Below are 15,614 nucleotides of genomic sequence, written 5' to 3'. Positions count from 1 at the left end.
AGCAATTATGAAACATTCTCAATCTAAAGACAACTCCCAGGCTTGCATTTCTTTAGAGGCTTTTCTGTGGCTTTGATCTAGGCTACAAGTTTTTCTTTCTTATTTAAATTGACCTTCTCAAGATGACATCCCATGATGATATATTACATTACATAGAAATATTTCTAGTGACCTTAACTTGATGAAAAATAAACATGTTGATTGTTTCATCTGGTTTAAATACTATGTATCTGTCAAAGAAGTTACGTTATTGGCATATCTCTCTTTTGCATGGCATTGGGCCACATCACATCAAATTTCCCCTTTTTATACTAGCAGATCAGAGAAATAAACTACATTTTAGATGAATCCAAAAGAAAAACTAATCATGCAGGTTTTTTGTTTCTTTTTCTCAATGATTTTAAAATTCATAAACAGTCAAGCTTTTTGTTTATCAAACCATTGACCCTAAGGTCACTTTTGGTTTTGCTTTATTTTGTTTTGTTCTTTATATATTAAGTTAAAATAATTGATTACATCTAAAACCCTGCATGAATATGTCTTTGTTACAAATGTTTTTAAAGGCATTACTTGAAGTGTTAAGCCTAGTTTAAGAAGGCCAAAACACTGATGAATGGCTTTGCTCAGAATATATTTTCATAATATTTCATCAATAGTACTATGAGAATGCTATTGTTGATGAATGCAAAAAGAGATCAAATTCTTAGTTCCCTGGGACAATGGAACACAGTTCCAAAACCTTGAGATAAAACGTGGATAATAATCTAGCATTAGAAATATTAGAACACAAACTAAATTTCTCTATTAACCACTCCAAATTCTTATGAAAACAGCAGACAAAATACAGACTGAAAGATATACAAGAGATGATGTGGAAGAAGAAAAGCAGGAATAAAGGACAACAGTATGAAAAGAAATAATTTCTCATGTCAATGTTTATCTGTGTTCACATCCAGTATCCCCACCTATAAGAGATATCCCACTTTAAACCCAGCTCAAATAAGAAATTATCCTGAATACACCTCCTCCCACACAACTGCTTCTATCATTTTCCATGTGGAAAATGTAACAATCATTAAACAATGTGACCCTGAAAGAGACATAAACATAAAGCATTTTTTCTCGGATTGATGACATCCAATAGTGCTATGTCATATCTTCCTTTCTTGTCTTAGACATGTTCCACATTCTCCTGGTCACTTCTTTATTAAAAAAAAAAAAAATCTATCTCATCCACTTCAATTCTTCAAACTCAGATGGGATTTTATAGCCATCTACACCCCGATTTCTAGGGAATTTTTTCTAACGGGAAACCCATCATCAATGTACAACATCTAGCATAAAACAAATTGTCGGTTTTTCATTCTCAAACATATCCACATATCATCATATTCAAAATAACAACAACTCTACCATGTATTCCTCCCTAATAGATTGAAAGTAGTCATCATACCATTGGCATGTGTTCCCTACTAACCAAAATAGCCCTGCCATGTTTTACATCCTGGCACACAGGCAAGAAAGCAGTGGGCCAGGATCCAACTCACCGCAGCAGCTGGAGGTGCTCACAAGGTGGGCGCTGAGATGACACCACAGCAGCCTGAAGCGATAGTCCCGAGGTTGGGATGGACGGCACCTGACACTGGACCAGACAGTAATGGAGGCAGCCTCACCAAAAGGTGGTGCTGGATGGTCAGGACCCTGACAGAGGTCACCTATCAACAGTGATGGACAGCAATGGCCAATGGTGTCAGTCACAACCAGTCACTATTGTACAATTTGTTGTGAGTAGTTGGCCCACACCAACAACAAACAGCTCCTTGAGACACCGGGCCTCTGGTGTTCCTCTGGTGTTCCTCTGGTGTTCCTTTCAGGTGATAGCAGCCCCCAGTGTCTGAAAAGTTCTTCAGCTTCTCCAAGAAGCTTTTCCACTTCTCTTCTCTCTTTGGAGGTTGGCTGTCTAATTCTTTCTCTTTCTTTGGAGGCCAGGGTCAGAGTGAGAGAATCTGAGTGTGGTCAAGTTGGTGCCTGCCCTGCCTTATACCCTCTTCCAGGTCCCCCACCCACAAATTCAACTGGATGTTTTCAATCCCATAGTGGACTGGACCGTAGCTCCAATTAGCTCATAGCTCGCACCTGATAGGCCCAGGCACCACATTCACAGCCTCTCTATTGCCTGCAGCTGAAAGGAGCATGGACCTGGCCAGGCGGGACCCCCAGGTTCCTCCTTGCAGCCCTGACTCTCTCAGGGCTGCATGCCCTGAGATGGCATGGTAGGGGAACCACTGCTATCCATCATCACTGCTGGCCTCTGCCTACAGCCTGAGCCCCAGAGGGCCCACTGTTGGTGGACAGTAAAATGCCCACCACCTGCTGCTGCTTGCACTGCCTGCAAGCAGCTTCTGGGGCTGGGTGCTGGAGCCCTGAGGTGGGGGAGGAGGTCTCCAGTTTCAAAAGATTTATGTGCACCAAAATATTTTTATTATTCTTCATTTTCTGATGCCCATAATTTTAGACATGTCACATTGTCTAGCAAAAGCATACTGACACCCAGCCTCTCAAAGATATAAGAAAACCACTTTAATGGCAGCATCCATGTCCTTCAGCTTGGGCTGCAAATGGCAACAACAGTCACAGTACTTTCAAAAACTGCTGGTGCGATCCAAAGGGCCCTGGAGAACAGTGTCCTTTGAGATGTCCTGAGGACTGTATTTGAGGCTCAATGAGCAGGAAACACATAATAAATATTTATCTCTCCTAAGTTACTGCATCCCTTCTTCCACATTCTTCGACAGGAAAATCTTGTTATTTAAATTTCAATCAGTACCAGTATCTCCTGAGGCCTAATATAGGTCAACTAATTAAGCAAACAGAATCACTCTCAGCTGTCCTTTCCAGAACACTGAGTCCAGAATCATCAGTTTCTATATAAATAAACTTGATAAAAATTATGCTTCTTCCTTTTGTGGCTCAGAATCCATTCAAACTTATATTCAGCAGGCCTTTGCACAATCTCTCTCAACTGATGCTCTAACTTTCACCAAATTGAATTCAAACAAACAGCCATTATAATAATCAATCTCAAAATTAAAACTCTGCATCTTATTTTAGATAATATCAGTGTTGTAGATTGGGGCAATGAGAGAATAAGCGATGTCTTTGCCTTCCTTCTTCCTCTTTTTTGTTTAGTCCAATTATAAAAAACTATCAGACAACTACTACCTGAGCCAAACATTTAAAATCTTAATCATTTTGGGCCTCCCTGGTGGCACAGGCAGTTGAGCGCAGTGCTGTGAAGCTGTTCGCAGCCTCTGCAGTGCAGGTTCGATCCCAGCCGGCAGGCGAGTGTCCCACATAGTGCGGCAGACCTCTCTTGTCTCACCCGCTGCTCCCCTCAGCAGTGTATTTTGTCAGTGTGTTCTGTTCCAGGCTCTGTCTCTGGTCAATCCTCTCACCCTCCCGCACATCTGGTGTATACACCTGTTCTTGTACAAATAAATAAATCTTTAAAAAAATTAATAAAAAATATTAAACATTTCATTTTTTCCCATAAAATTGTTATTGAGAATCTCCCCGGTGGCGCAGAGGGTTGAGCACAGTGCTGTGAAGCTGTCCACAGCCTCTGCAGCGCCGGTTAAATTCCTGGCTGGCCAGAGAGATTCCCACATGGTGTGGTGGACCTCTCCTGTGTCACCCGCTGCTCCCCTCAGCAGTGTATTTCGGTTGTCTGCCTGTTCTGCTGCCCACTCTGTCTCTGGTGAATCCTCTCACTCTCCCGCGCCTCTGGCCTGGACCCCAGCTCTTATATAAAATAAATAAATCTTAAAAAAAAAATCCTTACTGAACTTAGAAATACCCAGCTCATCTCACAATATTTGCACTCTTTTAAAATGATCTGTCACAGTAACCAATCAGTCTACTAAAGCCTGATCTTAAGCAGAAATGTATTCAAAGTCGGGGAGCGGGGAGAATAATTTTAAGCAACCATATCACCTTGTCCATCATCCACTACCAGCATCTCAATCTCTCATGCTAACTGTATTCTCAGTGTGTCAAACTCAATCTAGGGCAGACAACCAACTCTAGGTTCTTTATCTTTGAAGATACGACACTTGAAATGCTTCTATTTTGGTTAAGGTTCTCAGTTGCAGACAACAGTATACATTCTTGATTTTATTTTAACTAGCTAGATATTAGTAATTAAGTAGTATAAAAATATCTTTGATTCTCAGGAAATCAACTTAATTTCTATACAAACAGAATGCTGGAAAAACACCACTGGTTCTGTGATCTATTATCCAGCATCTACACCACCAAGCAATAACAAAATTAAGAAAGTTAAAAATGATCAGATGTGTTCCTTTACATGGTATAGGGGCAGGAAGGACCACTGAGCAGGTTTTCTAGGATCCAGCAGACCGGGTAAAGGAGAAGTCAGGGTCCTCAGTGGTTTTTGCAGGTCTTTTATTGGGATTATCAGGTACACGGTAGGCAGGAGTACTGGGAGGCTGGGAGGCTGGGGTTTGGGGGCTGAGGGCTGGGAGGGTTGGGAGGGCTGGGAGGCTGGTAGTCCTCCTGGTAGGCCTTCCAGCCCCCAGCCCCCAGCAGGTCTTCACTCTATGGGCTCTTGGGCCTTCTCTTGGCTTCTGCTTCTTCTCTTTCGGCTTCTCTTTCGGCTTCTACTGGCGTCCCCGTGACGCCGCCCTTAAAAAGCACAGTCTTAGCTCAGGTGAATCCCACCTACGCATGCCCACACCCTATTCCAGGTGCCCGCCATCAGGCATGCATTCAGGACCGCAAGGATCCATCATCTATCCTGATGGCAGGGGGGCAGAAAAGCCTGACATTTTTCCTTACCCTACACATGGCAACATTACAAAATTAAGGTGTCCAGTTGTTTAATACAGATTAGTAATTGCTCTAGACTTATATGTACTTTGAAGACCTCTTCAGATGTGGTTAACATTTCCAATCAGTTGACTGATTAAAGCAGATTGTTCTCCATGCTGTGGATGAGGCTCATTCAATCAGTTAATGGCCTTACAAGCAAAGACAAATTTCCCAAAGAAAAATAAATGTTGTCTCATGCTGCAATGCCTTTTAATTCCAGCCTGTTGATCCAGTATTCAAATATTGGATTCAATACTTCAATATCAACTCTTAGGAGATTTCTAGCTTGCTGACATGACCTACAAATTTCAGATTCACTTATTCCCACAAATACATGAGTGTGTGTGTGTGTGTGTGTGTGTGCGTGTGTGTATACTATGGTTTTTGGCTCTTTCTCTGAAGAACCATGAGAAACAAAGTAATTGTAGCTGCCAGATCACATTGCTTTCTACTGACTTCCAAGTCTCATATGGGTTTATCTGTAGAAAAGCTCTCAGTTTGCAGTAGACACCGAGTTGCAAAGTAATTCAGAAAATAGAGCTACTCATTTCCCAGCTTTGATAGCAAGAAACACATGTAGAAAGAGATTAGAATTATTAAATCAATCCACAAAACCTGATATGCAGATATATGATTATTTATGCATATATTAGCTTCTCAAGTAATAATCAGAATTGAATCAAAAGTTGTGCCTGACATCATCTATTCTGTCCATCTATTTTTAACTACAAATAAATAATAAACATATTAGCACCTGATTTATCATTTATAAAAGATTTAAACATTTATTTAGTCTTTATTTCTTGTTTTGCTTGATGATATTAAATATATATGTATAGAAAATTAAATGAATTAGAATCTCTATGTAGAAGAGATCAAGACAATAAGGATGAACAATTTAATCTTAGTCATTTAACAATTTAACCTGAGGAAGTAACAGAACCTGGCTCAGAATATAGGTCTTGTAAGTTCTTGATTAGTGCTCTTTCCACTCTACCATGCACAATAAACATTACGATCCACAAGGAAATAGTCACCTAACTACAGCCGGACTTGATCATGTATAAACAAACCAAGGCAACAAGAAGAAATGTGGAGTTGAGAAAAGGGAGGCTGCAAATACACAAATGTTCTCTGGCCAAAACTCAAACTCCATTGTTTTACATAGGGATGAAACACATATAATATATTCTTTTCCTTGAATGTTTAATTTGTTATCCTTTTACACGTAGAAATTAGAAAACATTCCAAATATCTAACAGCAGTCTGTGCTCTTTCACTGAATTCAAATAGTCCACTTTTATTGAACATTTTACTAAGCTTAGATAAATCAGAGAGATTATCCAAAAGCATTCAGCTCATTGTAAAAACACCAGAGAGACCTTTAAAAGGATTGTAAAGACTCTCAATCAAACCAGTTCTCACAGAAAATGTGTAAAAGGACATAGGACACAGTTAAGAAGTTGGAAGCAGGATCCATTTCCACAGCTACCACTTAAATTCAGGCTTTTGTTACATCCATCTAAAATCCCTTTATCAAACTCCAAATGGTTCCTCATTCCCAGTCTTTCCCTTCCAATCCCACCTGAAAATATTTTTCCAGATCTGTTTTGAAAATATTATCAGGTCATTCAACTATTTAGGTTAAGTGATGAAGAACTAAAAGCCAAAAAATTTTGACATTTCCTTTTCTGCCTTCTAAACTCTTGTTTCTGGGCAAAATATACTTTTTCCTGAATATACTTACTAGTTGTAAGTCTGTCACTGTTTCTTATTAATACAACTGTTTAGAGCCTCCCTGGTGGTGCAAGAGGCTATGTTTCAGCACTATCAAGCTATTACCAGCCACTGTGGCATGACTTCAATCCCCAGCCAGGGAGCTACCCACATGGCGTGGCAGACCTCTCCTGTCTCGCCCACTGCTCTCCTCAGCAGTATATTTCAGTAGCTCTTCCTGTTCTGCTCCCCACTCTGTCTCTGGTGAATCCTCTCACCCTCCCCTGCCCCACACCTCTGGCCTAGACCCTAGTTCTTGTATGCATAAATAAATAAAAATGAATCTTTTTTAAAAAAAACTAATTCCTGCCCAGTGAATAGTTCTTATGACAATTGAAAGGTATTATAATTGGTTTAATGTTGAACAATGTTAAACAGTCCAAATAGAAAACAGTGAAATATTTTTAGAGTCTATCAACCACCAATCTGGGCCCAAGAGACTCAAAAGATAAGATTACAAATTTTTAATTGTGATCATACTACATTCTGATTGTCAATGAACAATCCATGAACATTAATTGTCCGTTTTTAAGTAAAATATGGTTTATTAGTTCAAGATCACATTCCTCAAATTCTTTGTCCATTACACTCACCACATGCCTATTTTTCTTGCTTTCTTTTTCTCCCCTCATATACACACAGGTACGTGTGTGTGCATGCACAGACAGACACATACCACCACATATCACATTCATACCTAGGTTAATCATAGTTTATTGAACACAAAATAATATAATCAAATGATTTGAAGCACAGTAGCGAAAACTGTTTTCAAATGTCATTTATTTTATTTTATTTTATTTTATTTTATTTGTTTGTTCATTTGTTTATACATGCACTGGGTACAGTCAGAAGTGTGGGAGGGTTAGAGAATTCACCAGAGCCAGAGCGGGGAGCAGAGCAGGCAGAAGGACCGAAGTACACTGCTGCGGGGAGCAGCGGGTGGCAGGAGAGGTCTGCGCACCATGTGGGACCCTCTTCTGGTGGCCAGGGAGCAGCCGGGGATAGAACCGGCACCGCAGAGGCCACGGGGAGCTTCACAACCCAGCGCTCAACCACTGCGCCACCAGGGAGGCCCTTCAAATGTCATTTTTAAGAGTCTTATTGTCTTTCATATAACATAATGATACTGGAAAAATCCCGAAAATTTCAAATAGTGAAAGTAATTCAGAACTGCTCAAATCAGAGTAGCATTCTCCTATAATATAAATATGTTCTAATGCCATGTTATTAGAAGCTTTGTTATCATTCCCCACTTTCTACTCTTCCTTAAAGTGCTCAAGACAAGTTCACAAATACTACAATTAAAAATACCTCTTTAATCACATATTTTAGGTGAATAGGCATATCATGTAAATCATGGCATCAATGCACTTACTAATTCTCCACCCCACTCACATATAGGATAGCCTCAACTTAAGGAAAATATAAAGTTAAAATTAGCATTTCCAGAGTTTTAGACCAAATTGATTTAGAATAATTAGTTTAAGCTACTTTCCAAAATAAATGGTTTGCTTTAATAACATGTTTGCTTTTTTTTTTATATTATGCTGTTGCTTTCACCCTTTTGTAATTTTTCTTAAATAAGGTAAACATCTGATCATTAGATATACTGATGTAACTGGATAAAGTCATGTGTTCCTTAATGAGGAGGACAGGTACTGAAAAATGTGTTGTTAGGCACTGGTATTGTGTGGATGTCACAGAATGTACTTATTCAAATGTGGATGATACAGCCTTCACATTTTGCCTCTCAGATTCCATCTCTCTATCTCACTTCTTTTTATTAATTCAAATGGCTTGCATGTCTCTGAATGCTGAAGTTAAGCAAAGCAGGAGGTTCAACACTTAAACCAAAGCCCTGTATGCTAGTGAGTATCACTGAGAGTCTTTGATTTTAGGAAACAAAAGTCATGGAAGAGAGGCCTCATAAACATAATACACTGTGAGGCAAAAGTCCAGAAAAGCTACACTTTGGAGACTGGACAAAGTTATAGGCTGACTATTGTCAAAACAGCAAGCTAGCCATAAATCAGGTTAATCCCTGCTTGGAAAATGATGTGTGAAACTCCTTTTATTACGTAATGCCACATGAAGCCCTTAAAAGTTTTTATATGCAATGTATGATATTATATTTAATTAAATTTTAAATATTCATGTCAAAAGAAATTATAGAGGGCCTCCCCGGTGGCGCAGCGGTTGAGCACTGGGTTGCGAAGCTGCCCGCAGCCTCTGTGGCGCCGGTTCGATCCCCGGCTGCTCCCCGGCCACTGGAGGAGGGTCCCACATGGCGCGCAGACCTCTCCTGCCGCCCGCTGCTCCCCTCAGCAGTGTACTTCGGCCCTTCTGCCTGCTCTGCTCCCCGCTCTGGCTCTGGTGAATTCTCTCACCCTCCCGCGCTTCTGACTGTACCCAGTGCATGTATAAACAAAACAAACAAACAAATAAATAAATAAATAAAGCATGCCTCTATAAAAAAAAAAAAAAAAAAAAGAAATTATAGAATGATTTAAAAAAATCAGAACTATAGATGATCCAGATCTAAGAGACTAGAATATGACTATGAATGATTTGCTCAAGAAAATAAAGAAAAATGCTGAAAAAGTGGAGTAAAATGTTGAGAATTTCATAAGAAAATTAGAATATATAAAATATAGTAAAATATAAATTATTACCTTAATAGCAAAATAAATATGAGAAGGAAACTAGGAAAAATGTCAAAAAAATATTCAGAAAGTAGCCAAACAGAAAAGACTTTGAGACCAGTGAAAGACAAAAGAGGTAAGCCACTGGTAATTGGTGTTCTAGGAAAAGAGATAGAGAATTGAAGAAATGTTTGAAGAGATAATGAGTTATTAAAATACTAACAATGAATATCAATTCATATAACCAAGAATCTCTACAAACACATGTAAGATATATAATCATCAAATCAAATGACATCAAATAAAACATTTAGGCACATTATAGTCAAAATGCTGAAAATCAAAGAAAGAGAGGTTGCTTTTAAAATAGAAATAAAGGGAAAATATGAATAAGCTTCAAGAGTAATAGTCTGATTGACAACTGAAAACGTTATAAAAATACAGGGTCAGAAAACAATATAGCAATATCTTTAAAGTGATAGATGGAATTGAATGCACTGCAATTATGTCTACGAAATATGAAGACAAATTAAGAATATTCTCAAGTAAATAAAACATTGAAAAAATTGTTACCAATAAATCTGCACTTAAAAATGCTAAAGGGGGTTATTTAGTAAGAAGGAAAATGACACCAGCAGAAAGGACAGAAATGCAGAATGAAATGAAAAAAAAAAAAAAAACCAGCATAAAATGGAAATGGATATTGTATAAAAAGAAATGTGTCAAAGATTTCTAAATATATGTATGATTAAATTTTATGGAAATAACACAAAAGGGAATGAGAGTAAATGGAGCTGTAAAAGTAATATTTATATTACATTAGAATGTCATGTGTATGTTAAATATTTACAGCAAAAATATTTACTGACAAATATTTCAGTAAACTGCTAACCTCTTTGAGTATACACAGATAATAGAGAAAAATTAAATATTAGTAAAAATAAACAACTAATACAAAGGAAGACAATAATGGAGAGAATGGAATATAAAACTGATTTTACATGTAAACCCAACTATATGGTAAATCAAATGTAAATAATCCAATATGCATCCAACAATGGTTTTTATTAAGAATGTGTAGAGTACTATTATAAGTCAATAACAACTAGAACTATAATGCAAGGGACAATTTCACCAAACACTTAAATATGAGGAAACAAAAGAGGTTAATCAAAATGGCTATAAGCATTAAAAATCTACTTAAAATTATTAGTCATCTGAACAATGGAAATAAGTGCAGAAACTGCAAAATGCAATACTGTTGCAAATGTACATTAATATAGGTCAAATATAGACTACTTGGCCAAAACCAAGGATTAAAAAAAATGTTAAAAAAAAGTGAAGCAACCACCCATTTTTTGCAACAACTTTGAAAAGTCCTTTGACAGTATTTTCTAAAGCTGAATATATGATACACTTTGACCTAGCAACTCTGCACCTAGGTAAACACCCTACAGAAACCACTGCTTATTTTCACAAAAAGACATATACAAAATGTTTACATTAGAAAGGCATTCTGTGCCTCATGAATTATGTTAGGATTATCTATGCACATCATTGAAAGTAGGACAATAGCTATCAAAATTCAGTAGACTTCACTGCATCAACATTTTGGTGATTTTATGTAATTACTTATAAATCTGTATAAATATAATTCTTTCCTATATTGTTTTTATAATTATGCAAACAACTATTTTTGCTGCATATTCACCTATAGATCATGTCATCATTTTCCAGCAGTTAAATTAATGATACTGTTACACAGGAAAATTATTTAAGCCTCCTTTCTCCTCTTTAACACTTAAGCATTTAAATTTCTAGGAATTCAATCCATTTTCTCAAGTAACCAAATCAGATTAAGTCAAACTGATTGGCACCTAACCAGCCATATTATATTTTCATTAAAAAAGTGCAAAATATCTGAGGCACAGAATAGTTTCATTAGAGCTAGTGAAAGCATTTGGTTGAAAGCTTTGCATATATTTCTCTTTCTTAGTGTAAACACAAGCGCTTGAAAACTCAGCTTTAAAAAACATTTCTCTTATAATGGGAATGAGCTAAAAAGTAGAGCAAAACCTATGGTCAAAAGCTCACAAATATTCTAAACTGAAGTAGAATTTCCTCTCTATAATCCTTTACTGATAGGTTTATATATAACTTTATTAGGTTTATCAATCTTCTTTAACACACTTACAGGCTATAAAACATCTGGTAAGGAAAAACAGAACACAGCATTTGGCTTAATGTTAGTGTAGTCAGGATATATATTTCTTATTATATTAGTAACAGACACAATTCTACAATACAATAAGTAAAAATGTTTCCTCTTAAAAGCAAAGTACTCCCTTCTTGGAAATAAATTACCCTTGCTAAGGCCATCATAAGGCTCCTGAGAATAGGTAATTTATTTCAAGTGAATGAACTCTCAACTAAAATGCTTCTACTAGCACATTTTTAAACCGAAACCAAACATTCTGCCTCAGTTTCCTCATTTCCTTATTTAGGAGGGTAATACACACTTCTTCGTTTACAAGGCTACCACTGGTGTATTAACTAGAAGGGTGTGAATCTATTGAAACAGATTTAAATCTCTTTAAATGGCAAATCCCATGCAAAGATTGAATAACAAATGATCCAAGGTTAAATTTATCCCTCATCTGTTTTTTATTCAATCTAACTTCTCAGCCTTGTCTGAAATATAACTCCGTGATAAATGAAAATACTCCCAGTGTTTCACCCCTTTAGTAACATCATTAAATGAGTGTCTCTTGAGTTGAATAGGAAGTATTCTGGGGTTGTTGGGGATTTTCCCTCTTATAAAAGAACTATCACTCTTGGGGCCATTGAATTAGAATGAGCAATTAATGTATTTTTCAATTGCTCAGCACTTATAAAATTGCACATTGTATATTCATCTCAGTGCTTTGTTTATCCACTTTTGTGTGAGCCATTTTGAACTGAAGCTTTAACATTTCGTTGTCTTCCATTCTTCAGCAAAAAAAATGTAATGCACATCTCCTACACAATACTTGAAAAATACACACTTTATTGACCTATTATTATTCTAGGTTTTATGATTCCTTAGATGCTCTTTTATAAAATTTCACTTTAAATTCTGAACTTAGTTCACTAAAAGTGAAGTTCTGATTATTGATTAGTATATATAACAGGTAGGAGAAAACAACAGCCTCCCTGATCCTCATCCAACCACCAGGACCTAACCTCACCTGCCCTTTTCTTGAATTTCCTCTGAAACATGCACAGTCAGATAAGATCATATATGAATATCTCTGGGTTAATGGTGTGTTTTACCTTTTTCCTTTCTCACTTGGCACAGATTGTTCTAAACGGGTTATCTTTACTCCCTGAGTCCTTATAAACAAAATAATCCCTTAGAACAGTTTGCAGGTTTTCTAATTATAATAGGATGGGGCCCAGGAAAAGGGAAGTTCCAGGTTCCCTGCCCCACCCAAAGGAGAGTGGAGTTAAAAAGAAGAAAAGAAGCTGGAGAGAAGAGACTGAAGAAGGAAGGAAGCAGGATGGAGAACCAGAAGGAGACCTGGAGAAGCCACATGGAGCCAAGAGACACGTGAAGAAGCTGCACTTGCCTTTTGGTCGTGGACTGGGTGACACAGATGTGGGTGAGAGACCAGTGGGGAGGTGACAATGGTGGTTTTTGTCTTGGTTTTGATTTTGCTCTTTTCCTTCCAGACTTGTCTGGTTGTTTCTGATCCTTTCCTGTGGGTCCCCACTGAGAGATGCTTTGGACTTGTGGCAGGCTTTGGGGCCTTGCTCTTGGCCAATCCTGCTTGGGTGGATTTTTCCCCATGAGGGGACCGATAACTTTGGGTGTTTGATTTAGAAACTAGATCCTTTGCCTTTCCTGTATTGTTTACTAATTGTGTTAAAGTTCCTTCCCACTAAAGTCTTACATGTTTTGTGTTGATGTGGCAGATGGCAGAACCTATTTAGAGCAGGCAGGTTTGGGGGCTCTGGGTTGCCCCCTCCCTGCCCTGTAACATAAGGACTATTACTGATCTAGACATACACACATAAAATAACTTCAGAAAAGTCTTAAAGTCCTTCATCCCTCTCCTTCCCCCTCCTCTCCTTATCTCCCCTTTTCTTCCTCTCTCTCACCTATTTTGCATTATGTATATTACAGAATATAGTTGTACACCAATGAATCTTCCCATGTAGAAAAAGGAAAGAAGGAAGAATCTACTAATGGCACATGGACCAAGAGACTTTGAGCATGATGAAACTGAGGTGAATACCAGCTGCTCTGCTTATTAACAATGTGACTGAAGAAAAATGTACTTGAATTCTCTAAGTAACTCAGTTTTCTTAGCAATGAAATGGGGATAGTAAACTCTGCCTTGAGTAACAGTTTTCTGTGACACAACTTTCCAGAGTTGATGTTCTTCAGATAAGATCTCTTATCTTTCTACCATATATTCCAAACTGCTAAAGGGTATTAGCCACTCCTGTGGTTCCAACTCCATATTTATGCCAATAACTCCAACCAAACCTCCAAACTCAGACCTCTCATCTGAACTCTACAAAAATACATAGATGATAAATTATGTATGAATTTATATTTGCATTATAGACATATTTTTATATATTACACATTTACTAATCTTACTACTCTACATCTCCTGAAATTCTGAATTATATCTCAAACTTATAACCCCCCCCAAAAAAAATTCTGATCCCACACCTGGCCTAAAAGTAATTATTTCCTACTAATATTTCCCTCTGTGAAGAAGAAATCCATCCATTTACCTAATTCAAAGAACAATGGCATTATCTGTAACACTTCTTTCTATCAAATGTCTCTCAATTCTGTCCAGTTGTTTCTGATTACATTATCACAAATTGAAACCTGTTTACCTTCCTAGACTAACATAGTAGATATTTGACTGCTTTTTCCACACATTTGAATACTCCTTTCAATAGACTAAGTGATCTTTTAAATTACAAATACCTTATTATATCTTAAAATGTAATCATTCATCTTAAATATTTATATTAAAAACACAATTATTATAATAATTTTAGAGTATGTGTAATGTGTATTGAATGTTTACTATGTTCTAGTAAAGGCTATGCCCTAAAGATTCTGCATTTACCCCCTCTTCTTATCAGTATTGTTACTATATACATTTAACAGATGAAGAGACTGGAACACAAAGAGTATAAGAAAACTGCTGACAGAAACATAGCAACTGAGAGAGTGACACAGCCCATCTTGCTCCACAGTCCATATTTCTAACAGGACACCACGGCTTCCCAATAACTTCTGCCCCTTCTTTAAAAAAGACAAAAAATAAATGAGCATCTTGTCATCTCGCCTGTTCCTTTTAAACCTGACATTGTGGTGAGTGTGAAAGGAGTTGTATTAGATTATAGTAAACCCTGATAAATTTTCAGGAATAATGCAAACTCATTTTTAATCATAATCATTAACAAAATAAAATTTTATACTTTAGAATTGCCTACATTTTATTTATAACAAAAGTCATTATTATTCCAGAATCTTGACTTCCTAATTATTTTGTAATTTTGTAGCTATTTACAGTAATATATCAAGGTGATGGAAATATGACATAGAGGGTCTAATGTACAGTTTTTCCCAAATTCATTTCAGTAGTGGCGTGGGAGCATGAAAATGCTCAGGATCAGAATATTAACGGTGAGAAACTGAAAAGACTGCACATCAGGGCTTGATTTATTATTTTGCTCTCTCAACTCAGGAAAATAATGGAAAAAAATGTTAATAGTAACAGAATAAACTTAAAAGTGATTGGTCACTATTTACAATGTATTGTTAAAAGCACAGCAAATTTAAAGAAATACACTTTTAGTATAAGAAAACTATTAGCCAATTCTGTGAAGAAGTTTTTCAAGCCATTAATGAATAAGTAAATTTCTGATGCAAATATTTGTTTTGTTTTCATGTAAATGAAATATCAAGTAATTTTCACATTGGGATTATACTCTTATTCACTGCAATCATTGCCTATGGTTGCAAAGAGGAATAAAATTAATCAGTGAGAATAAATTATATGAAATTGATTTTAACATTATAACTTTATGTTATTATATACAAATATATTTAAATATTAGCTATATTTCATTTTTATTAATTCTAAAATATTATTCGACTAACTAAAGAAATAAACATTTTCCTTTTATCAACTTTGAAAAAATTGGTTTATGGTTAATTACTGTGAGGTATTTTTAAAACCATAAGACATATACTTTATAAATAATGAAGGGCCACAATTTTTATATAAC

General features: G+C 36.7%; 1 long non-coding RNA gene across 2 annotated transcripts in view; it reads left to right on the top strand.

Annotated features, from left to right (window-relative positions):
• The window catches only part of LOC119252929 (uncharacterized), a 71,906-nt gene extending 57,259 nt beyond the window's left edge, over positions 1–14,647 (top strand). Inside the window, exons 4-5 of one of the 2 annotated variants that reach the window (XR_008552795.1) lie at positions 13,477–13,580; positions 14,488–14,647. This is a non-coding gene — a long non-coding RNA (uncharacterized LOC119252929). Of the gene's footprint in view, positions 1–13,476; positions 13,581–14,462 lie in introns of both variants that reach the window. The other variant, XR_008552794.1, reaches the window with a different exon arrangement.
• Positions 14,648–15,614: the final 967 nt, after the last annotated feature.

Source organism: Talpa occidentalis, unplaced genomic scaffold (assembly GCF_014898055.3).
Source record: "Talpa occidentalis isolate TD23 unplaced genomic scaffold, MPIMG_talOcc4v2.1 talOcc4.2, whole genome shotgun sequence".
Taxonomy (NCBI): Eukaryota; Metazoa; Chordata; class Mammalia; order Eulipotyphla; family Talpidae; genus Talpa; species Talpa occidentalis.
The sequence above is the reverse complement of the archived record's forward strand: the minus strand, read 5'-3'. Positions and strand labels throughout refer to the sequence as shown.